This window comes from Lissotriton helveticus, chromosome 5_1 (assembly GCF_964261635.1).
Source record: "Lissotriton helveticus chromosome 5_1, aLisHel1.1, whole genome shotgun sequence".
NCBI lineage: Eukaryota > Metazoa > Chordata > Amphibia > Caudata > Salamandridae > Lissotriton > Lissotriton helveticus.
The window spans coordinates 1482069153-1482094554 of NC_136065.1; the positions used below are offsets into that span (position 1 = coordinate 1482069153).

The 25402-nt window shown below is 43.0% G+C and overlaps 1 protein-coding gene across 1 annotated transcript in view; it reads left to right on the forward strand.

The window, feature by feature from the left end:
* LOC144753658 (transmembrane domain-containing protein TMIGD3-like) overlaps positions 1–25402 on the forward strand; it is a 166215-nt gene that overhangs the window by 126063 nt on the left and 14750 nt on the right. The gene's annotated exons all lie outside the window — the stretch shown is intronic.

Consider the following 25402-nt stretch of genomic DNA (forward strand, 5'->3'; position numbering starts at 1 on the left):
TCCGAGCAGTTTTTAGCCCAAATTGTTTCAAGTCACAAGTTTGGGATTTTGTCCATCTGGGTGCCTTTAGCACCTCCACCAAGGGTCCAAGACTGGAGGGGCACCACTTAAGGATAGGACTCACTCAGGCTGGGCCCAGGTGCAGGTTCAAGATGGTGGGAATCTGTTATGTCATTGTGGCTCTGAACAGGGGGCTAGGAAACTACCCTTTGAGTCACTCTACTAGTTCTGGGTGCTAGTCATGAAGAAGCAAAGCAGTCTTGTGGAGTACACTGCAGGTAATAGCAGCTGGGAAACCTCTGAGAGTCCATCCACAGGTCCAGAAAGTGACAAAAGTAGGAGAAGTTTCTAGAGGTTTCTCTTTGTAGTGCTTGGAATTTCCTGACTTCCATACCCTGGTTCCAGGCTGGCTGCATGGACAATGCAGTGGTGACAAGCCCTTTGTGAGGAGGTAGAGGCATGCCTATTCAGTTGCAAGTGGGGCTGTGCCCAGCTCCGACCCCCATCCTGCCTTTCTAAAAGTGTCATTTTCTAAATTGTAAACTAAAATCCGACCTTACCAGGAGTCTTATAAGTACATTGCATATTCAAATAAGGCCATTGTTACCATGTTTAGGGCAAAGGAAAACAAGCACTTTAACTCTGTTTAGATGGGTTCAACCATGTTCCAGGGAGCAATCAATAATGAGAGTAAAAATACTAAAGAGGCACCCCAGTATTCTTTTAATATAGGATGCCCTTGATTGGGTTAAACATGGTGCATGCAGGTGTTGGGAGAATTGATTATCCCTACACCATGATAATTACCAAATACATCATTATCAACAACCGTCCTGGTTTATAGGGACCAGGATGAGACCTGATGATGAAGCATGCCACTAATAAGTGGGTATGGGTCTACATAAAACCAACTGAGGGTTGGTTCTGATCAGTTCACACTAAGGGCTTTATTAGGATCCCGGACAGACTGCCACCGACCTCCTGCATCCCCTCTAGGCCACCGCTGTCTGGCCTGGGGACACATGTGGTGCTCCCCAAAAATCTATGCACCGTATGCTGCATGGATGTTTAAAACATACCCTTTACCATTACAGCTTGTGTCCTTTTCCGGGCAACAGCACAAGCAGCAATGGTAAAGGCTGTGTTTCCGTCTGCCCTCACATCATAATATCCGAAATGGAACTGCTGACTTCTTGTCAGGCAGTTCCACTCCCAATATGAGGTTGGTTGGACGCTCGTCCCACCGACATCATAATAAGGCCCAAAGTCCTAGATTGGGCGATATGGAGTAATAGAATAGGGAGATCGGACAGGTATAATGGGTCCATTTGCTTCTGTCCCTGAGAAGGAAACTTTACTTTTTTCTTAATTGAGTACTTCATAAAATGGCCAGAGGTAAAAATGGCTGAGAGGGTGGCCTAGAGCATGGTTATCCAATTTCTTGAGGATGTATTTTGTCTGGAGATTCTGCTGTAAGCGGCCTGCTTTGGCACTGGTGGTGCCCAGTGCAGCAATCTTTGATAGCGAAGGCCACAATTACCTACTTTTTCATGGATTCCCTCGCTATCACCCACAAATGGTGGCCCTCAGCTCTTCATGGCTCCTCACTCAGATGTATTTAATTTTTTTATAGCACTTCTCCTTCCAACATAGAGTGTCAGAGCAATTTACTTCACACACACACATTATACAAAGACAATGATTGATACATGTGTAGATCATTGTTGGAAACAGCCCTTTTTGCGGGGTTACCCCCAAACTTTTTGCTTCTTCCTCCTTTGTTTTTCCTGACCCGTGGTTGTTGGCAAAAGGACTCTGGGCACTTTACCACTGCTGATCAGTGCATATGCTCTCTGTATAAATTGTAATTATGATTGGTTATCTATGATTGAAATATTTTTTGTTTTATAAGTAAGTCCCTAGTAAAGTGCACTGAGTGTGCCAGGGCTGGTGATTCAAATACTACTAGCACTGATTGTGCCACCCACATTAGTAGCTCTAAAATGGTGTCTCAGTCCTGCCATCGCAGTGCCTGTGAGTAGTTGCTAACTGCCATGTTGACCTGACCAGTGTCCACACTGACCAGGCCTAACCCTTCCCTTTCTGTACATATTCAAACAACCCTATGGAAGGCCCAAGGTACCCTCCAGGGCAGGGTGCAGTATATGTGAAAGGTAGAGCATGTAGTGTGGGTAACATGCTCTGATAGTGAATTACACCCATTTTGGTTTTTCACTATTGAAAGGCTATCTTGCCTATAGGCTAGAATGGGGAATGCTGTGTATAATGTTCACCTGCATATCTTCCCATAGGAGCAAGATAGAAAATTACAATCTGGTATCCCTGAACCATTGCACTGCTTGCATGCGGACCGCATCCCGTCACTGCGAACATCGTCGCAGAGTCCAACGCCATCGCATCGAGGGGCAGCGACAGAAGAGGATCAACGCTGCGCCGTTGCACCGAAGATAGTCGCCGTCCCAAAGATCGTCGCATCGTGCCTTTGCGAGACGCTTCCGACCGAGAACCTGCATCCCGGGATCCATCCAAGGTATTGCAGCGCTCCCCCTACAGACCGGATTCGTCGCAACACGCCCACTGCGTACAGCGGAGTTGTCGCATCGCCTCCCCAGGGTCTCAGGAGTGACGCATCGATTGTTTTCTGATGCTGCAGCTGCCCCTTGGAACTTTTGTGGCATCTAAAGGTACTTTGGGCTAAAAACTGACGCAACTGTGGATTATTGTGACGCAAACCCTAGAACTCTTTTAAAATCATATTCTTGACCTGTCTATGTTGGATTTTTGTCGTTTTGGCCTTGGGTAGTTTAGATAAAAATATGTTATTTTTCTAAACTGGTGTGGAGTCCATTTGTGGTGTTTTCACTGTGTTACTGTGAGTGTTGGTACAAATACTTTACACATTGCCTTTGATAAGCCTGTCTGCTTGTGCCAAGCTACCAAGGGGGTGAGCAGGGGTTATCTAAAGAATGTATCCCCCTTGCCCTGACTAGAAGCAAGGGTCCCTATTTGGACATTGGTACCTACCTCTGCCAACTAGAGACCCCCAGATCTAACAATCATTGTAAAGAAAGTTAGGGCTACAAGGTGCATGAGTTACATATCATCTATACTTGTAGGCATTAAATGTTAAGAGTGCTTGGCCTGGAGAAATGCAGAGTCCGAATTTAACATGTAATGCAGTGATTGGGGTTGGCTACCTTAATAACAATGTATTGCTAACCAAATGAAACATTTTTAGCAATCTTAGACTTAAGATCAATTGAGGGGATAAAAACAATATGTTTCTAAACCAATGCTTTATGTTTTAGTTCAGCTATATGATGCTGGTTAATAGCTCTCGGTGCTATATTAAAGGGATTGTTAGTTCTGCAGGTAACAAAAGGATCTCTATGACAAAATCTTTAACAAACTGGGCTACCTACATCAAATACAAATCTGTGGTCTGTGTGTTAAAAGTTGTGTTTTGCAGCAGTCACATTAACACTCTTTGTTTATGAAGAGTCAAAACTGCCACTAGAAAAAACTCAGATCTCTCCAGTAAGTATATCAATCACATAGCTAACAAGGTTTCAGATTGCTATGCGTGACACATAATTTAGAGTAATTATGAATGAGTGACATTTCAACGACTATGAGTGAAACTTATTTCAGCAAAGTGAAGCAATAGGAAACATAGAGGCTGTATTATTTCATAAAGACTTTTAGCTCACGCTGATTAAAATCTGCCCAGGGTCGGCCGTGCTGCCTGCTACCTGCAAGTTTAGTGGCCCACAATCAGTAGCGCTAAGTCACCCCGGACCAAAACGAGTTAGTGCGCTTTCGCACAAAACTACTAACTGCACAGTTCTCAATTACACGACCGCAGACAGATCTGGATGACAGCGGTGCACTTTTAAAGGCATAAAGTTAAGTACAACTAGAAGAATGAGGCACAGTAAGTACCTTCTTTGGGAGGCGGTGACGTAGCAACAGGCCGATCGTGTCCAGCCCGCAGTCACGGACTCTTGCCCCTGCGGCAACCAACGACAGGCCGCATGATTCTGGCAGATGCTGTACACTCTCAGCAGGGAAGGATTAGTACTGCAGGCAGTCGGGCATTGGCCGAAGGGCCGGCTTGTCAGTGCCCTCTGTGGACCGTTTTCATCTTCTTCCCCAGTCCACAGAGGACACTGGACTGGGATAGTAAAGCAGCTTCGCTGGGGGGCCACGATAATTCTGTGGCCTACCCCTGACCCCCTGCCTTGCCAGACTGTCTCCCCTGATGTGGGGTGGCGATCAGGTAATTAGGAGAATCTGCCTCCCTGTGGACCAGGCCATTAAGCCATTGTCATTTCACACCCTCTGGGGCCCATGCAGCTCAGAACCGGTGTTAAGTGTCGTATTTTACACCTTGCCCACAGCCCTTCTCATTCAGGGGGCACGGTGGGTGGCTTTATTTTGGGGCCTTTCTGTGGGGGCCAGGTGATGTTCTGTTGCTCAGGTAAAGGAGGGATGGGGAGGGGTTGATTAATAAGTAAACTAAGGGCCCTCACTATTGTTCTATTGCTCAGGCTGTAGGCCACTTTTACCTTGGCCCCAGTGTCCTTCACAAGAACAGTATCCTTCCACTTTCATGCCTTGCTTGTGCATAAACATATGAGGGCCTGAACGTCAGAGTTTGCTGAGATTGGGGATCAGTTTTGAGTCTTAGCGCCTGCTCTCAACATCCTGTGACTCTGGGCAAATAACTTACAGCCCCTAAGGGCATGTGTGTGCGCAACATGAAACTTAAAAAAATGCACAAAAGTGCATTTTTCAAATTTTTTGCAAATTACCATGAAGTTCAACTTCATGGTAATTTGCTCCCCAAATAGCAAAATCACAGATCTTTTCACTTTCATGCATTGCATTTGAGAACTCGCAATTAACTGCGAATTCTAAAATTGCGAGGGCCTTGACCGTTAATGCATCGCAAAAGCTAATTTTGCAATCGCAAACAGCCGATTTTTGCGAATCGCACCGTTTGTGATCGCAAAAGGCTTTGATGCATGTACCTGTTAATCTCCAAGGCCCTAAAATAAAAAATCTGACCTGGGGATTATAATTGATGCTTACCAATAGAGCTCAAATAGCCTTGGGGTGAGCTCACACTATATAAAACTGTCAAAAAGAACAACTATAAAAAAACAAGCATAGACAATGCAATAGGTTTCGCATTTCCAAGAGTTAGAGCTATTGGAGTTGTAAATGACAATTTTTTTTCTATGTGTTATGGAGTGGAGGTATGTAGGGTGTAGTGGAATTATGTGGTTGGATTGGAATTGTAAGTTGTGGATTCGTGTGGCGTAGAATTATGTGGCATGGTGTGCAGTGAAATTATGTGGATAGTAATTATGTGTTTTGAGTGTACTGAAATTAGGTAGAGTGGGATTTTGTGTCATGGAGTGTAATTATATGGAATGATATTTTGTTTTGTGTAGTGGTATGTTGTGAAGTTTAATTATGTGGTGTGTTGAATTTTGTGGCACGATGCAGTATTGTGGTGTGTATTGGATGTATGTTGGTGTGTTGTGTAAATGTGCTGTTGTGTTGAATTATGCCGTGTGCTGCTGAATTGTGTTGAATGATAATGTGTTGCGTGGAACTGTGTGGCGTTGAATGCAATTATACTGATTAGAATTATGTGGAATGATGTGGAATATATTTATGAGTATTGTTGCTATGTGGCATCAAATGTACTTAAAAGCCACGTTGCCTTCAGATACCAGCAAAGCAGTGGTAAAAATGAGAAAACATAAATAAGATCGAGGGCTGCCTTTCAGCTTACAGAAATGCATGCTAAATTAACAGTTGCCGTTCCTCCGCTAAGGCGGAGGAGCGTCGCTCCACTGCTGCAAAGCAGTGAAAGAAAGAACAAATACAATGATAATAATATGAGGGTATTATCATTGTATTTGTTCATGCTGCTGAGCAGCTTTGCGGGGTAGGCAGGCTGCGCTGCTCTCAGAGCAGGGATGAGTTGTTTGCCCACCCCAAGTGTTTTGGACGACCCTCTGGGGCCGTCCAAAACAGTAATGCACACTTTGCATGTTCTCCATGCAAGCTGTATTACAGCGTGTGTGGAGAACATGCCCAGGACCCCATTCCATGGCTGAGCACCGATCCACGGCACTCAGACCAATCACAACACTGCATTGCAGCGTTGTGATTGGCTTAGGGGAAGGAGCTTGATTGCCTCCAGTTCCGGCCCCGGAGAGGAGAGACTAAGACGATGATCAGGAGAGCAGCGAGAATGTACGTCTTAAAACTTTTTTTTGTTTTACATCACATGGAGACTCCCAATGCGTTCCAGCCACTACTGTTAGTTCACATATTGTACATTTAGGCTGTCCAGAATTTGGTTTAACCGATTGTGCATGACAGTACCCTACTGCCTGAAAAACAACTGACTAGGTTAAAAACAAGTGTCACTGATTTTTCACATTCTTATATTGCTTGGCCGCTTGAGGGAGCCAAAGCAGTACAAAGCTGAACTGTACTGAAAAGGTTGCTTGGGGAAGTTTAGAACAACGGAAACCTCCCTGCTGCCTGCACTGGCTCTTTTTGAGGGTTTTCCATTGTTTGTTTCTCTGTGTTGCTCGATAAATATTGCTTGCTGATTGGGCTATGGTGGCTATGGTGCACAGGTGGTCTGTTTGTGTGCAGGAGCTCGGGGTGGTGTTTAAAGGGCTGTTAGCATGCTGACTTCTGGAGGGGCCCCTTTTTATCTGGGGAGAAGAGCTACCAAGTCTTTGCCCGCAGGGCTCTCCAATCCATTTTGGAAAATTCTCAGGCACGCAATGGCTTCAGCGTCCTCACCCCCTCCCCTCCCCTCCCCTGTTGTCGTGTGTGTCAATCCGGGCTGAGTCAGCTTCCCGGGCACACATACAGCCGCACCCGAGTACTACAGAGGTCTTTAACCCCTTGTGTGCTAGTGACGAGCTCAGTTCATCATGAGGGACGGTTGAGCTGCCCTCATGACGAGCTGAGCTCGTCACAGCCGTTGGAACGTTCGCACGCAGTGATAATTTCCCCGCTGTGCTGAACGTACAAAAACGGGTGTGGCTGTGACGAGCTCAGCTCGTCATGAGGGCAGCTCCGCTGTGTCTCTTGACGAGCTGAGCTCGTCACCAGCACAGCGGTGCCGCACGCGGCCCCCCTCCCCCCGCACAGCGGGGGGAAAACACCCCGCAGCTAAGGGGTTAAAAGACCATTTACATGTGAACGAGGCTTTGTTGCTTTTTCATACCCTTCATCTCCAGAATGGAGATGAAGGGTTTGGAAAAGCAACAAAGACTCGTTCACACATAAATGGTCTTTTAAAGACCTGTGAAGTACTCAGGTGTGGCTGTGTGTGTGCCCGGGAAGCTGACTCAGCCCCTGTCTCAGGCAGAGTGCCTATTGCTGGTAGAATGACACCCTTCCCCCCAAAAGTGGCTATAGTTGCACCTCTGAGAATTCCTCTGCAATTGTTATGCCTGCAGCTGCTTAGGTGTGCATTTTCAATTAATATTCCTATTGCCAATATAATCCGTTTTTATATGTGTATGTGTGCAGATAGGAACCAGCCCTCGTTCTTTCTAAAAACGTACATAGTTTTAACTTTAAACTGTGCAGTGCGTGCTCCACCGGAGTCACGATGGTGACAACCTGGGGGCCTACGCTGCAAAAGACCTCATTAGCAATGCAATCTGACCCAAGGTACATTTCCTGGAAGCCCATAGAGGAGTGGAGGGGATTCGCCACTGCGGAGGGAGAGGAATATTGCTTAAAAACAGGTGGGAAAGACTTGCCACACCACCACTCAGTAACTGTTTTCCAGTTCCAACTGGATCGAGGGGAAAGTGAAAATCATTCACCACAGCAAGGTCACCTGGCACATTGTGTTGTAGGCGGCTGGAAATGTGAAATTCAACCAGCATGTTATTTCACCTGATGCAAAAATAATCTAGAATGCGGCGGTCTCCTTTAAAGGTTAGTAATTAGTATGGAGACTATGCCTCGTCTGATTTACAAATCCTGGCCCACTACCCCTCAGGCCTAATCTCCACCATTGTCAGATAACGTGTTCTTTTTTTAGCCGCTTTTTTGTGTCAGGTTAATCACAGCCCGTGCGTCTCTTTTTGTCTGTTTTCATGTGGTGTTTAACCTGACAGTTATGAGGCATATATTGACACCTCTTCTTTTGTTTTTAGTGTCTTTGGTTATTCCTCTCCACCAGATTTTATGATTTGCTTCGCAGTACGCCGTGTTGAAATCTGTGGCTCAGATTTTTAGGAGGAAGATGCATATTTCATTATTGTATTTATTAAGTTTCTCAGAGATTGTGTCTGCTGAAAAGTGTGCAGGTGCAACAGAAATGAAAGAAGAATTACTGGATGCACTGAAACGGTAAACAACCTTTACAACGAAACTTTTACAACGCACTACCATTACAACGCGGTCATTACAACGCAAACCATTACAACGCATTGCGCTGGGGGGCGCTCTAGGATAGGGAATACGTTTAATTTACTATCCAACACCTTCCCTAGTGTCCACTGGGACTGGAGTTGAAATAGTAAATAAAACTATTCACTATCCAACACCCAAAAGCACTATGCGTTGTAATGGATTGCGATGTAAAAAAACGCGTTATAATGGCAGGCGTTGTAATAGCCTGCGTTGTAACGTCATACATCCCACTGAAACTATCTCAGAGGCAGAATTTAATAGCAAAGTTCCAATGCTGGCACTTACTAGGATTCTATTACCCCTGGCAGCTCAGCAGTTGTTTAGTAGTCTGAACTGCCACCACCAGAAATGCTGCCCAACTTGAGTCACTCAATCAGTATGAGGCACTCTTCAATACCAAATAAATGAAAGCAGGGAACATGCAATCTTTTAGGCAGATGTGTTCAAGTTTGAGATGCTACATATACACAGAAGACCAATGTCTTCCTCAAAAGTTCTGTTAAAATAAATGCAATTTTTTGTTCAAACCATTTGGTTCAACTGTACATTGTATTTATATAGCTCTGGCTATCCCTAGCAAGGCATTGAAGCACCATGCAGCAGCAAACAGCACGCTACTTCGGAGGATTAGAGTTCACTCAGCACAAATAGCAAAGAATAACAGTGTGTCTAAGTAACATTAGAATCAGAGGCACTATGGGGGGCAATCAAAATCAAATCCATCTTTATCTACTTAACAGAAATGTGATGGAAACAATACAGATAACGCCTAAATTAGTATATACATTTGTAATCCTGATTTGCCATACATCTATCACCATAAGATTATAGGATATGTATTGAGGGGGTGAGCACTCATCTCAGTAATACCCATAACCCTTCTCAGGGTGAACCCTTAAAGTCACTAAATTAACCTGAGCTCAAACCTCTGGTAGCTACTACACAGAAGATGGGCTTAATTTACATGTAAAGTATTTGTGCAGTGCTAAAACAGTAATAAAGTCAAAACACTACACACATAAAAGCCCAACCCAATTTTGAAAAACAGAGTACATTTTAATAATTAAAATAACAACTGACACCACAACAACAAAAATCCAATAAGGGAAACTGGAGTTATGTTAAATGTGAAAATAGCACTAAAAAGCTTTAAGTGATCCATGATCATCTGGTTGCATTTGACTGGTACCTTAGCACAAGCTATGGCTGACCACAATGGAGTTGAAATGGAAGTCAAAAATCCTCTAATGGGCAAGGCAACCGACTGTGGCTGAAGAGGGACTTAGTTGTTGGATAGCTTCTGGGCGAGGTCAGGGTGAAGTCATTGACATTTGGTGACAATCTCTAACTGAGATATATTTGAATTTCACACCCAAAGAAGGTCCCTTGCCAGTTGGATACTTTTTACACTTTCTACCTTCAGACATAGTCACTTCTTTGGACCTCATATTCTTCCAGTTTAGCAGGCTGCAGGCTGTAGTTGTAGAGCGCTCCATAGAGCGAGATACCTTCTACACCAAGTCCAGCTGAATTGGGCTTGCTGCTGCAGAAAAGCTCAAAGCGGGAGCAACAAAATTTTTGGGGCAGGGTCAATGCAAAGTCGTTGCATCAGCTTGGCAGGAGGTCTTGAAGATCTGACTGTGATTTGGGCCTTCCCAGCTTGTGGTGGACACTCCTGTTTTAGCAGACGCCGACTGTCAATCATTGGCACATCTGCAGCATTACTGAGTTTTTGCTTCCATACTTGGTACAGGGTTAGCATTGCTGCTCGCAGTATGAGACATTTTGACCCCTGTAATGTATGATTTTCTGCACAGACAGTTCTGCCCCCACACTAATTTCTAAACTAGATAGTATGCTTAATCAGGTATCCCCAGCCTCTCTTTGCCCTACAGAACCCAGTGAACAAACTATAGAGAAGATATATTACCTTCCTTACACATATATACCTTCCATGTACCTATGTACCTTCATATTTCTTTCTTTACTCCTAATTCAGCATCTCCAATACACTAACCTATACCAATCTCATTATATTCTCTACCACTACTCTCTGACTCATCCCATAGCTCATTCAACAAATCTGTACAAGTTCTAGATCCCTTCTGTAAGGGTGAATTTTCTCTGGACTTTGATAAGTGCTGCTTCATTTTTTTTGACTGCTTCAATAAAGCTGAGGGCATATACACCCAGTTCAATGCATTTATTACATCACCTGTAGCAGGGAATTACAATCTTCAGGTGCACCAGTATTGGCATGGAAAGCTATGTCAGTGGCCAGAGTTAGCAAATTGGGTGCTGCCTGTTTTGACGTTGCCTGTCTCAATTGGCAATGTGGAGAGGGCCTTTACACAGATGACAGTGTACATAGGAAGGAAAGAGTGAGTGTGCATGATCAAAGACTCACTGAAGAAGTATTGTATGTTGTACTACAATAAGATTGATTTGTAAAATGTGTTTGGACCCCATAAACACTGTAGTACACTGCCTATATACCATTCCCTATCATTGCAGAAAGCAAGCAATAATGAAAGCAAAATGTTCCATAAACCCTGGAAAAACACAGTATCTGTTGTTTTTAACGGCACGAAAATGTGTAACCACTGATATTTAAGGTATTGAAATCACTGGAATACACTGAAAAAACACCACCAGAATTGACCAAAAATAGAAACTGAAAACAGGAAAGCCTATGTACATTGTATTTATGTAGCGCTTACTACCCCTGACGACGAGTTGAAGTGCTTTGTTATGAGTAGCAAGCTACTCCGGAACCCAAGATTAGAGGTTAATAGTATATTAGTAATCTTTTTTTCTTTGTGTATTAGTTGCACATCTTTGCTGTTATATTGTACAGCGCTGATGTCTGCACATCCAGACCTATAGCAGCAACATCAAAGATGTGCACATCTAGCCCGGAGACGCTGCTGTACCGTCCGGCAAAATATGCATGTACAAACGGTGCTTCTATGAGTTACAATACACTCTAATATTATTGGGGTGCAGAGGCTCCATCCAGGTGCACCACATGAGAGCACGATTCCGGGCTGCAGTGCTGTCTGTATGGATGGGCATGAAGGGATATGTACAAGGAAAGCAGTAGTATTTTATACCGGTGCCATTTCATCCGCATGGGAAGGATAACAATTTTAGCGGACTCCAGGTTCAGGCAGAAGAGGTGAACTAGTGGAATAAAAAGTAAATAAATAATCTGCAAATAAAAAGAAATGAAATCCCATGTAGTGTGAAGCACTTTTTATAAGGTTGAGCAGATGTTGGCAATTGTGGCCCACAGAACGTGCTTCATATTTGGTGCAGGAGACTTCACCAGCTACTTCACCGGATCGGGTGACCAGCAGCAACACACTCAAAGCAGGCTGACAGCCATAACCCTACGAATAGGGTTTCAGAGTAATTAGTAGCTGCATATTCTGAATTCTCATCTGTACCACAGTAAATATAATGCGCTCCATGCAGAAACTTTAATTAAATGGAATTCTGGTCTCTGTTACTCTTTAGACCATCCACTACTATTTACCTTTGGGACGGAAGTACAACCGACAATAAGGACTGTAATCATAGGAATTTAGCCCTGAAGGAGGCATTGTGTACTTCATGGTAACGATGAAACACGTGTTGGCTAGGCTATGATTCTGTACCAAGGAATGCACAACAAGGACAATAAATCCTGGAACCACACAAAGCAGTTGATGAACAGTGTTTCTTTCTTTCCTACACTCATTACTGTACTAACTTAAATCTATGCACCACTAGCGTGTGCAGGGGACCTTGTAATTATTTGTCTGCGGTTTACCACAATATAGGGAGAGGGATGGTTCTCCCTACCCTTTTGCACAGCACTTACGCCTAAGTTCACCTTATAATATTAGTATACTGCCTTAGAGCGCCTTAGAGCGCCATCGCCCCACTAGAACAACCACAGGGCGTGCAGTGTCTTTACCTCTCTGTTCACCTCCTCTTTTACCCCAGACCCAGTTGATACTGCCAAGCAGAACTGGGGATCACTGTCTAACTAGAATAATGCACACAAAGAAAGGGGCGGCAAGACAAGGCGGAAAAAGGTACTTACATTTAGGGAAAAGTGCGGGAGCTAGATATCATTTCTTTTGAATGTTTTGCTAAATGTTTTTATGGCTGATATGCAAAATGTATTTCTTTACTGTTTGTCATTAGAGGTTCTATTCTCCAAGGTAGAGGTTCAGAGCTGCTCTTACTCTTACTTTTGTTATTACATGTTCTATTCCCAGAGAATCCTATCTTATCCTTTCCCCTTGACGTTGTACTAGATTTCTGATTTATGTGATGATCAGAGTCAAGGATATTGCCGGTTGGGAAAGAGTATATAACTACATTGTGCAAGGCGTTAAGACTGCAAGTAAATATTCAGTTTTTAGAACAGCAGTGCTCCTAGTATTTACCAATGTTACTGGCTCTGTAAGCTTTAAAATGCCTAATTCACCAACCATTTCTCTACAAATGAGACCTCTGAGAGTAACCAAATACTCATGAAAGTGCACGCCCCGCGAAAGTTGGCCACTTTTTTTTGGCAGTGCCCGGGCCAAATTGTAATCCCAATCCGACCCTGACTCTCAGTGGACAATTGACAGTGCTCTGGGCTGAGGTAAACAACTCCTTTGTCTGCCGAGGTCCGTGGTTCGCTCTCAGCCTGGCTGCCGGTGACGGGTGGGTCGGGTCAATCCGGTTGCAGCAGATCTGATCAATTTAATTAAAAAACACTGCCGCTGTGCGAGGGGCTCTTCCATCAGGAGGTTCTTGATTGCCACGGTGCCATGATTGCCCACTGCAAACTTTAAAACATGCCTCCCGTTCCCGCTGCAGCAGTTTTATTTTCAAAAACTCAGTGGCTGGGAACGGATGTAGCCATTTGTATTATCTCCTGAAAATTGCAGGCCACAGAAGAACTCGGCAGCATGTGCCTACAACCCTTCAACCCCAGGTGATATTTTAAAATAAAATCACCCAATCCCGCCCGCCCACCCTTCCAAGCTTGGCGTACCGATCTATAACAAGAAGGTTGAGTAATACCGAATGAGGTGTGGAATATGTCATGACAGAAAGAAGTGAAGAGGTTCAAAAAATGTATCAGAGTCCATTGAATTTGCAGTGAAAAGGAGAATATGTTGGAAAAATGAACTGCTGGTGTCTTTACTCACATATAGGACAGCACCATGTTCCATGACATAAAAAGTGCTGCTTGAATTTTTTTGAGGTTGAAAATTAGGATCTGAGTTCATTACATGGTGCCTTCAAGAGGGTGATAGTAAGGAAAGGGAGGTGCATTTCATCAGGGAACATCTGAGAAGGTGAACATAAAATACATAGGTACATGAATCGTAGGTGAGGTAAAGAAACTAATCATTAGTTAAAAATTGGATAGTGGGTGCGCATAAAGTTACTCTTTTTTTTACCTTATTTTTATTGAGCAGGAAACAAAAAGAATAAGAATATTTCATTACATCATTACGTCATAAATAATAAAAGATGGAAAATAATAATAATTCTGATACAATAGAGTAGACTTCATACTGCATATGATACAAGTAAGGGACCCGCTCTTAAATAAAGATGAAGTGCATTATGACTGGAGTAGATGTAGATTGCGCTTTGTGATGTTACATAAAACAGAAAAAAATGGTAAACATCTATCGCCTGGATCCCACCTGGCATAAATCATTGAGTGTTTCCTTTTATCTCCTATGCCATCCTCCCTCCATTCTCTATAATAATAGGTAGGCTCCATCAAAGCAGCCCTACAAGTCCTTCTCTAGTTGTTCCATGAAAATCCAAACTTGCATAAACCTTTTAGCAGCACCAACCCTTTTAGCACAGTCTTCTTCAAATTTCCTGGTACAGATCATTTTCTTCTGCCATTCTTGATATGTAGGGACTCTATTTGTCTTCCAGTTCTGCAGAATCAAAGATCAAGCCACTGGGGATGAAATAAAAAAAAGCGTCCTTGCCTTTTTATATTTGAGGAAATTTGCCTCTGTTTTGACAGGACGAAAAGTGTCACTGCTACCTCCGGGTCTATTCGAATCTGAAAACCTCTACAAAAAGCACAAAATATTTTTTGCCGAAATTGGGTCAAAAATGGGCAGGTGAAAAAAGTATTCAGCCAATCTCCTAATTGCCGGCAACAAAAACATCTATCTTCTAATTCCGGATACATTCTATTGAGGGCCTTAGGTGTATAATACACCATCCATCATGACAAAAAAGACATACGCTTAAAATTAGAAGCCCTTAAGGCTTTATGTCCAAATTCAAAGATCGTCTGCCACTCGACCGCAGAAAGGCAGCAATGCGTTGTCTCTGCAATTTTTACAAAAATAAATCTTTATTCAGTGGTTTCCCCCTTGATTCTGCAGAAATCTATACCAATTTCCAACCCCACTCAACCTTACTTTAAAAAGAGCGACTGCGTTGAGTGACATGAAAAGGGCTGCTTAAAGTTTTTGAGAGGTTGGAAATTTGTATCCAAGTTTATTAAGTGGTGGCTTAAAGAGGGTGATAGTAAGGAAAGGGAGGTACATTTCATCAGGGAATATCTGAGAAGGTAAAAATAAAATACAGAGGTGCATGAATTGGACGCAAAATTGGAGAGTGGGTGTGCATAAAATTACCATTGAAAAGTTAAAATGATTTTTTAATTGGTCTCATTCGAGCAGTTTACATTAAGTAAGGCAATCAGACTCGATGGTGGAAAGGTTTGGAGTATCTACAAACCTAAACACGGGTTCAAGAAAGAAGTGATGGTTAGGAGAGTAATGTGTGCATGGATTTAAAAATAAATGTTTTTCTCTGCAACAAAATACCACTAAAAGCAATCCAAATAGGGTTGCAAGGGCCTTAGATCTTCAAGTACCAAAACACAGCACAGCTTACCACTGCGTTTTATTTTCATATGATTGTTATTGCAAACAAGGTACAGAGGCCAGCCAGAAATACGGAACATTTCCAAATATGCTAAATCATTGGTTTTCTACAGTAACAGAAGGAAGCTTCTAGGAACGTCTTTAAATTTAGTTTAATGGCTTACTTTTTATTTCTTTTTGTAAATTGACGGTTTATTCTACCTCACAAAGAACATGAGACACACTTAGGAGATAATATAAGCCTTTCTTGACATATACGTTTATTTAGTTTATAAAAACCTAACATTATTACAGTGCAAATATACTTTCAGCACACTACTATTCATAAAATATAAATTTTTGGGGCTAAAACATCTTTTTTAATGTAGCAGATGACTATAAATATTCCTTGATTTGGCCATTTGTAAAGCATACCATTCATAATAACATTTTTACAAGAATTTAATAGTGACACATTTCTCACTGTGTTTTAGTACAAAGCAACTGAAAATTGTAGGGAATACACTTAAGCAAGTAGATTGTGATGAAGTATTTATTTAATAAACTTAACCAGACATCATCACATGCGTGTAGCACAATCACAGCAAAGAATAACTGTCCTTCTTAACTTTGGTACTTTAAACCTCAACAATTCAGTTGTATGCTGCGCGTGATAAACGGAGCGCGAGCACTACAATTTAAATATAAACACAGTGTTGTTTCTGCTTGTCCTCATGATCTCCGAAGCAGGTCGAGTCACGCGAACAAGCAGAACACTGCACATCTCCTCCTTTACAACAAAAATAAACGTATTCACAAACATAGTCGTTCAATGTTGCAGGACGTCTGGTAACTCTTTTTTTCTCTGATGGCATGATGTTTATTGGAAGATGAACCTTGTTGGTTGTCAATTTCTTTCTGAACCACAGGAAGAGATTCTGTAGACATAAGTCTGATAAAAACATTTTTAGAAGGAGGGGCATTGCACAATGCCACTCTTTTAAGATTCCAACACTTGCCATCTTCTAAAATAACAGCATTATTTTAAGACAGCAATGCGTTGAGGATCACTGAATCCACTGACACCTTTCTTAATAAAACCAGGTTTTTTGATTTTGACCCATTGTCCCACACTTATTTTTATATCTTTGGTGGAATGTTTAGAATCATAGAACTTTTTATATTTGTCATGCTTGAGAGATGGATTGTCTTTAACTTCCGCCGAAGACCAGTAAACTTCATTATAATTTTTAAGCCATCCAGGATACCATTTAGATCTGGGTTTCCTATCTCTCATTAGTTCAAACAGAGAAAACTAGGTGGAATCCATTAAAGTAACCCTGTAATCCCACAAGGTTTTCATAATTTGAGTCTCCCAAGATACATTATTTTTGCAAGCTAATTGGATAGCACCCTTAAGAACTCTATTATACCTCTCAATTAAACCATTTCCACTCGGGTTATACAAAGAAGTAGTTTTGTGAGTGACACCACATTTTGACATATAGCTCACCATAGAATCAAAAGTAAATTGCACACCATTATCACTAATTATAGTTGCTGGAGTGCCCTCTGAAATGAAAACTTCATAAAAAATGCAATTACAGTGTCTGTGTCCAACTTCTTGATAACCTTAATAACAGGCCATTTTGAAAAAACATCCATCATGGATATCACAAATTTCTCTGGACCACCAACCGGACCCATAATATCTACCGCAACACACTCCCAAGGAGCATTTGGGCAAACAAAATCAGCCGTAGGTGGTCTGACAGTTTTTAAAGTTTTGGCTGCTGAAGAACAAAGATTACAATCTCTGACCATTCTCTCAACTGAAATGTCCACACCTGGCTACCAAAATCTACTCTTGACTATACACTTAGTCTTGAACATACCTAAATGTCCTTCATGACATAAGGCAAGTATTTTTTCTCTCAAAGCAGAAGGTGGTACAATCATCTCTCCTCTCATGAGATTTCCATCTATAACTGACAATTCATTTCTTAGCTCCCAAAAGGGTTTAACTGCTCCAATATCAACTTTGCGAGGCCAACCATTACTGACAAATTCCACTACATTGTTTAGATACGAATCCTTAGTCATAGCATCTTGCCATTCCTCTTTTTTAAAAGATTCAATTCCATGATCCCAAACCCATTCTACCTGTACATCATCCATTAAGTCATCCTGATTTTCAACCATTTGGACAGGAAGTCTAGAGAGAAAGTCAGCCACTGCATTTTTCCTGCCTGGTAAGTATTCCACTTTATACAAGAAATCAAGAAGTCTCATTGAAATATGCACCAATGTAGCAGAAACATTTATCATACCAACAATGTAGAAAACATTTTTATTAAGGGGTTTATGATATGTTCTGATGGTAACCTTAGTGCCCCAAACAAAAGTACGGAAATGTTCCAATGCCCAAGCACATGCTAAGGCTTCGCGTTCAATATCTGCATAACGCGATTCAGCTGGGGATAGGGATCTGCAAGCATAAGCAACAATGAATTTATTACCTTTTGCATTAATTTGCAAAAACACAGCACCCATACCAGTGCCACTTGCATCTGTGGTGAAGATGTTTTTACTTTGGGTGTCAAAACCCTGAAGAGCAGGTGCAGAAAAAATAGCATTTTTAATGTCAGTGAATTCTTGTTGACAAACATCTGACCAAAAAAAATTTGCTTTTAGATTTCAATAATTCTCTTATGTGGAATGTCCTACTAGAAAAAATGTCACAAATTTCGAAAAGAATTCCACCAAACCCAAAAAGGATTTTACCTCATCTTTGTTTTTAGGGCTAGGAGCATCAGAGATAGCCAATACTAATGTTTTCTTAGGGTAAATTCTAACAGTACTAATTTCATGTCCTAAATAGGTAACACTGTTAGCAGCAAACTTACATTTTGAGGGTTCAATGGTTAGACCAAACTTACTCAACAAATCCATGACATGAAATAATTTCTCTTTGTGGTCTTGGCTATTTTGTGCCATTTCAAGGATGTCATCCTGAAATATTAATACATACTTTAAGTCACCAAAAATGTTATGCATCAATCGTTGAAATACCGCGGCCGCGTAAGCAAGGCCGAAAGGCATCCTTGTATATTGAAAACACCCTACATGCGAAATAAAAGTGGTTAACTCTTTACAGGAATCAACTAGAGGAATTTGATGGTTCACTTGTGATAAATCAATTGTGGAAAATACCTCCACACCTTTTGTTTTTGCAATCATCTCGTTAATCTTAGGTAAAGTGAATTGATCTACCAATATATTCTCATTTAAATGTCTTAGGTCAATGCATAACCTGAGTTTACCATTGGCTTTTCTGGCTGTGACCAATGGAGCAACCCATTGAGAGGTTTCAACAGGCTCAATGACCCCCTTTTCCCCAAGATTCAATAATTCTTGTTGAACTTCATCCCTTACAGTGAAAGGAATGTTACATAACTTGTGAACCTTTGCAGAAGAATTAGGTATGAGGCGTATGAGATGTTCAAACCCATCAATCCTGCCAAGCTTCCCTGAAAATACTTTAGGAAACCTTTCACCTCATAATTTTCTCCATGATTCTCCTTTATCTAAAACTAGCATTTGCTCAATACCATTAGGATCTAAAATTATGTTGAGCTTCCTTTGGTCTTTCCAACCAAAGACCGATGGACCTTTTTTGAGATGTAAAGTTTACATTGAGCACTTCTATTCTTAAATCTGAAGATTAGATTCCTGTACCCAAGGAGATCAATAGGTTCTCCTTTATAACTCACAGGAGCAATGTCAGGTTGAAGTAAGTCATGTCCTAGTTTCATAACAAATTTTTCTAACCAAACTGACTCATTCACAATAGTGAACGGAGATCCTGAATATGCAGCAATATGCATATTGACACCCCCAAGAGAAATATCACACATTGGTTTACTGGAGTCATTATCATGCGAAATATTGAGAACTTCCTTGTTCAAGGTGTTGGAAGTTTCATCATCAGAGTCATCATTAGTGGAAGAAATGTAACCTTCTTCAATGCATTTAAATTTGTCTTTCTTAGAATTCCTAGCACGACACACTTTACTGAAATGCCCCACTTTTTTACAAATGGAGCACCTTTGTCTCAAAGCAGGACAACTCCTGTCATTTGCTAAATGACTCTTACTATCACAACGAAAGCATCTGAATGTTTTATCAGTAATAGGTTTTCTTTTTTTAAACAATTCTTTGAAGATTTGTCTTTACTGCTGTTTGCAACAATTTTAGTTACGGTATCACTTTGTACATTTTCAGAATTCTCTTTTTTAAGTACCTTTGCACATCTACCAGAAAGTTCTGCCTTCCTGGCTACAGCTAAAACGTCTTTTAAAGAATTGTCACCATTGATCCATAACCTATCTTGGATGGAAGAGTCATAGGCTTCCATAACCACTTGATCCCTAATTAATTCTTCCTCCAAGGAACCAAAATTACAGTCAATGGCTAATTTTTGAAGAGCGGTTACAAAGTCATCAAAGGTCTCATTTTTAAGTTGTTTCCTTTGAAAAAATGTGTACCGGGTGACACCAATACAAACCTTTGGAAAGAAATAATTATCAAGCTGTCTTATAGCTTGGTTGAATACATTATCATTCACAGAAACACTGTCTTTGTTAAATTTATTGTAAACTCTTAAACCTTCAGGACCTAAACTGTGCATCAATAAACCTTTTTTTCTATCAGCAGATAACGTATTTGCATGGTCAATGGTGAATAAATAGTTAATGAAATATTCTTTCCACTGTAACCATGGAACTGGGGGATCACCTGAGACACATAACATTTTTTTAGGAGGATTAACAGTAATATTAGTAACAGGTGTAGCCATAGTAATTGGATATGAGACAAATTATTCAAAATTAATACACCTACTAACTTGTTAAAGTGCTGTGGAAGAAAAAGGTTAGAGACACAAGATAAGACACACTAACAACCGCAACATAAATATAATTGTTTTAAGAAAATATCACACGTTGATCTGCGTGATTCAGGAGTTTAAAACCTTCTTGAGAATGAATATCACTGTTGAAAGAGAACAGAAATTATGACTCGCAGTACAAGTGAAGAAAATGAACTGTGCAAATCAGTGAAATGTTTCACAAAATAAATGGCTTCTCAATGATGCAAGAACTGGGATACCACATGTGAACAGTAGATGTCACCGATGAATCACGAATGTTCCTTGAAGAGAGATTGTAAAATGTCATATAGTATGAAGGACGAAATCGTGTACTGGTGGCAAACAGTGGAATTCAAAAGTTTTAGAAGCAATCAATGTATAGAAATTCCAAGTGATGGCGTGGTGCACAACTGCCTTGAAAGTAGGATGTCAAAACGAGGTTCCCAAAATAGTGAAGAAAGCGATAACAATTCACAGGTATCCAGCATAAATAAAGCGTAAATCTCTCACTTCTCAATAATAATCGTCATATAAATAACAATGTGCCACGTGGGCTAACTCCGATTAAGATCCTTGTCGCCAAAATTGTAATTGTAGTGAATACACTTAAGAAAGTAGATTGTGATGATGTATTTATTCAATAAACTTAACCAGACATCATCACATGCGTGTAGCACAACCACCACAAAGAATAACTGTCCTTCTTAACGTTGGTACTGTAAACCTCAACAATTCAGTTGTATGCTGCGCGTGATAAACGAAGCGCGAGCACTACAATTTAAATATAAACACAGTGTTGTTTCTGCATGTCCTCGTGATCTCCCAAGCAGGTCGAGTCACGCGAACAAGCAGAACACTACAAAAATGCTCAGCAGTTTTGTCTATATAGCCATATTATCCTCATAACTGCTAGTCATATTTTGTTCCAAACCATGCACCAGTGCTTCCTTAATGAGGCACCTGAAAATTAGCCAGACTCCTAAAATGAGTTCCTATACACCCCTGTTATACTCTGGAAGTCTGAAAATCTGAGGAACCTCCAGGCAAACATTTGAAGTCTGTTCTGCAAATGTAGGGCCATGTTATCAAGAACGGCGATAACATTATCGCCGCTTTAGCGGTAGGAAACTGCTGCTAAAGCGGCGATAAGGGGCTTGATAATATGCCCTAGAGAATTCCAATAGAAGCCCAGGTTCTGGTGTGAAGGACCACAACCTGGACTTCTATTGGAATTCTCTAGGTAATATGGCCCGTAATTGTTTAGAGGCAAGTGATCACAAAATCAATTTGTGTTTGAGATTTTGTTTTAAATAAAAGTTATTCTTTGGGGCAATTACTCGCAGTGATTATTTTATCAATAAAGTAGCTCAATTTGGCAGAATTTTTTTTTCATACTTCACAATCAACGTTCTATAGGTTTCCTTCTCCCCATTCTCATAGTCTCGCCTCCAACAGTCTTCACCTGCCGAAACTGCAGCTACACCTGCAGCACACCTGCACGCCCTTCCCACCCCACCAAAGGAGACCACAACCACCTCAGATGCATACTGCTCAACACGCGCTCAGTCCACAAGCACGCCCTTAAACTATGCGACCTGCTTGATTCATCCTCCCCAGGTGTCGCCTTCCTGACGGAGACCTGGATGAACGCCTCCTTCGTGCCCGACATAGCCTTAGCCATCCCGGATGGCTACAAGATCACCCGCAGGGACCGAAACAACAAGCCAGGAGGAGGAATCGCCATCGTCCACAGGAACACCATCAGAATCTCGACCAACAACGAAGACTCCCACAGCATGGCCGAACACCTACACTTCCAGATCCACGTCAATCACAACACCACTCTCAGAGGAACCCTCGTCTACAGACCCCTGGGACCCCGACCGCAGTTCAGCGACTTTATCACCGACCTCATCAGCAAGCACGCCCTAGCCTCCACAGACTACATTCTCCTTGGAGACCTGAACTTCCACCTCGCAAACGACAGCAACTCCACAACCTTGATCGACAACCATGCCAACCTTGGACTCAAACAGCTCATCATGACACCCACCCACTCCACAGGCAGACCCTTGACCCCATCTTCTCCGCCAGCAACCACATCACCTTCAGCCACACCACCGACCTCCACTGAACTGACAACCACTGCATCCACTTATCCTTCGGGAAACACACTGCGCACAACCAACCACAACTAATCCCACACCGCAGCTGGAACAAAGTCACCAAAGACCAGCTTATCACCACCCTCACCCGAGGCCCTCCAACCGAGCCCTCAGAAACCAACGCAGCGGCCCACAACTTCAGACAATGAATCGACGACTGCGCCAACACCCTCGCCCCGATCAGAAAACCCACAATCAGGTGCACCGACACGAGAGCCATCTGGTTCAACATCGACCTCCAGACTTCCAAGCAAACCTGCCAAAGACTCGAGAAGCAGTGGCGCCGCAACCAGACACCAGATAGCCACGCAGCCATCAAGAACGCCAGACGCGAGCACCACCAACTCATCCGATCCACCAAAAGGACCTCCTTCAAGGAGCGCATCAACAACATCGCACACAACAGCAAAGAGCTCTTCAACATTGTGAAAGAACTCGCCAGCTCCAATGACATCCCGCCATCTCAAGAACTCTGCAACTCCCTGCCCACCTTCTTCCACCGCAAAATCGCAGACATCCACTTTAGCTTTGACACCCAGACACCGACGACAGATGCCGACACCCCTGACTCAACACCCACCAAACACACCGACCTCCTGCTCTCCTGGAACAATGTTAACGAAATCATGAACACCATCCACTCCGGCTCACCCTTAGACACCTGCCCCCACTACATCTTCAACAAAGCAAGCTCCATCATCGGACCCCAACTCCGGAAGATCATCAACAGCTCCTTCGAGACCGCTACCTTCCCGGAGAGCTGGAAACACACCGAGATCATCGCCCTACTCAAGATTCCCAAGGCGGATCCAAAGGACCTCAAGAATTTTCAACCCATCTCCCTGCTCACGTTCCTAGCAAAAGGCATTGAGAAGACCGCCAACAGACAACTGACCCACTTCTTTGAGGAGAACAACATCCTGTACTCCTCCCAATCCGGCTTCTGAAGCAATCACAGCACCGAAACCGCCCTCATCGCCGCCACCGTTAACATAAGGGCCCTGCTGACAATAGCGAAACCGCAGCCCTCATCCTCCTGGACCTCTCTGCCGCCTTCGACACCGTCTGCCACCACACCCTGCACACACGCCTCCATAACGCAGGGATCCATGAAAAAACCCTGAGCTGGATCACATCCTTCCTCACCAGCAGACCCCAGAGAGTCTGCCTCCCCCATTCTGATCAGAAGCCACCACGATCACCTGCAGCATACCCCAAGGATAATCCCTCAGCCCGACCCTTTTCAACATCTCCATAGGACCTCTCCTCAACATCGTCCGAGCGCACCACCTCGACATCATCTCGTAGGCTGACGACACCCAGCTGATCCTCTCCCTCACCAAGGACCCGGCCACTGCCAAATCCAACCTCCACGAGGGAATGAAGGCCGTCTCATAGTGGATGAAGACCAGCCGCCTGAAACTGAACACGGACAAGATGAAGGTCCTCATCCTCGGTTTCACCCCCTCCGCATGGGACGACTCCTGGTGGCCGGCCACGCTGGGAATGGCCCGACACCCACGAACCACACTCGCAAACTGTGGTTCATCCTGGACTCGACGTTCTCTATGACCCAGCAAGTCAACACGGTCTCCTCCTCCTGCTTCAACACCCTCTGCATGCGCCGCAAGATCTACGGAAGGATCCCCACCAAAACCAGAAGGACAGTCGCCCAGGCCCTCGTCAGCAGCAGACTGGACTACGGCAACACCGTCTACGCGAGAACCATGGCCAAACTCCAGAAAAGACTTCAGCACATACAAAACGCCTCTGCACGCCTCATCCATGGAATCCCTCGCCACAACCATATCACCGCCCACCTGAGAAACATGCACTGGCTCCCGGTCAACAAGATGATCACCTTCAAGCTCCTCACCCACGCTCACAAAGCACTCCACAACGTCGACCAGAGTACCTCAACAAACGACTTTCCTTCTTCACCCCGAAACGCCAGCTTCGCCCTCACCACCATCCCACGCATCTGCCAAACGACCACCGGCGGCAGATCATTCTCCCATCTCGCTGCCAAGACATGGAACACCCTACCCTCCTGCGACAAACCCCGGACCTGCTGACCTTCAGGAAACTTCTCAAGACCTGGCTATTTGATCAGTAGCTGCTGCTCCCCCCCCCCCCTAGCACCTTGAGACCCTCACAGGTGATCGCACTTTACAAATGTTTGATTGATTGATTGATTGTTCTCGCCTACGGCATAGCCATTTTTCCTGTTGGAGGTCTTCAGAAAACCAAGGCTCCAAAGGGATTTCTCTACAGCTCCAGCCATCTTTTAGAGGAGCTAGGGCGCTAACTGCTAAATGGTTCCAGTCATGGTAGTCTGCAGAGGCCGACTCCTGATTGTTACCTAGCAAGGGCCTGCTATTGGTGAGGAGTCCCTTTAGTTCGTTGGGGTCAATAAAGTGCCAAAACTGTCGCTTATATTGCGCAAAGGGATATTCCCTGTATCCGAGGCCTTGGCAAAGTTAAGATCGAAAAGAATGGCAGAATGGTCTGGCCAAGTGAGCTCAAGTGAACCAATGGGTAAGAGATAAGAGTTGTCTGTAAAGATCTCATCAAGCAAATGCCCACCCGAACGAGAGGTCCAGGTAATGACTTGTTCTAGGCCAAGGCGGGTCATTAGCTTCAAAAGATTAATTGTGTCACTATCTCCCAAGTTCTCCAAATGAAAATCAAAATCACCCAGTACTGAAATATCCTGAAAGTTAAAATTATGTTCAAATAACTGGCAAAGCCCATGGGTGGTTCAGGAAGGTGGTATAAGAGGAAACCATTAACGGTATAGTTATAGGTCATTTCAATTTTAAATAAAAGTGCTTTGCTATCTGTTGCTGATGAAACCCTTTTTGAGATCTTCTTACTATCTTGAGTGACAGTGACTATGACTAGCCCACCCCCTTTTC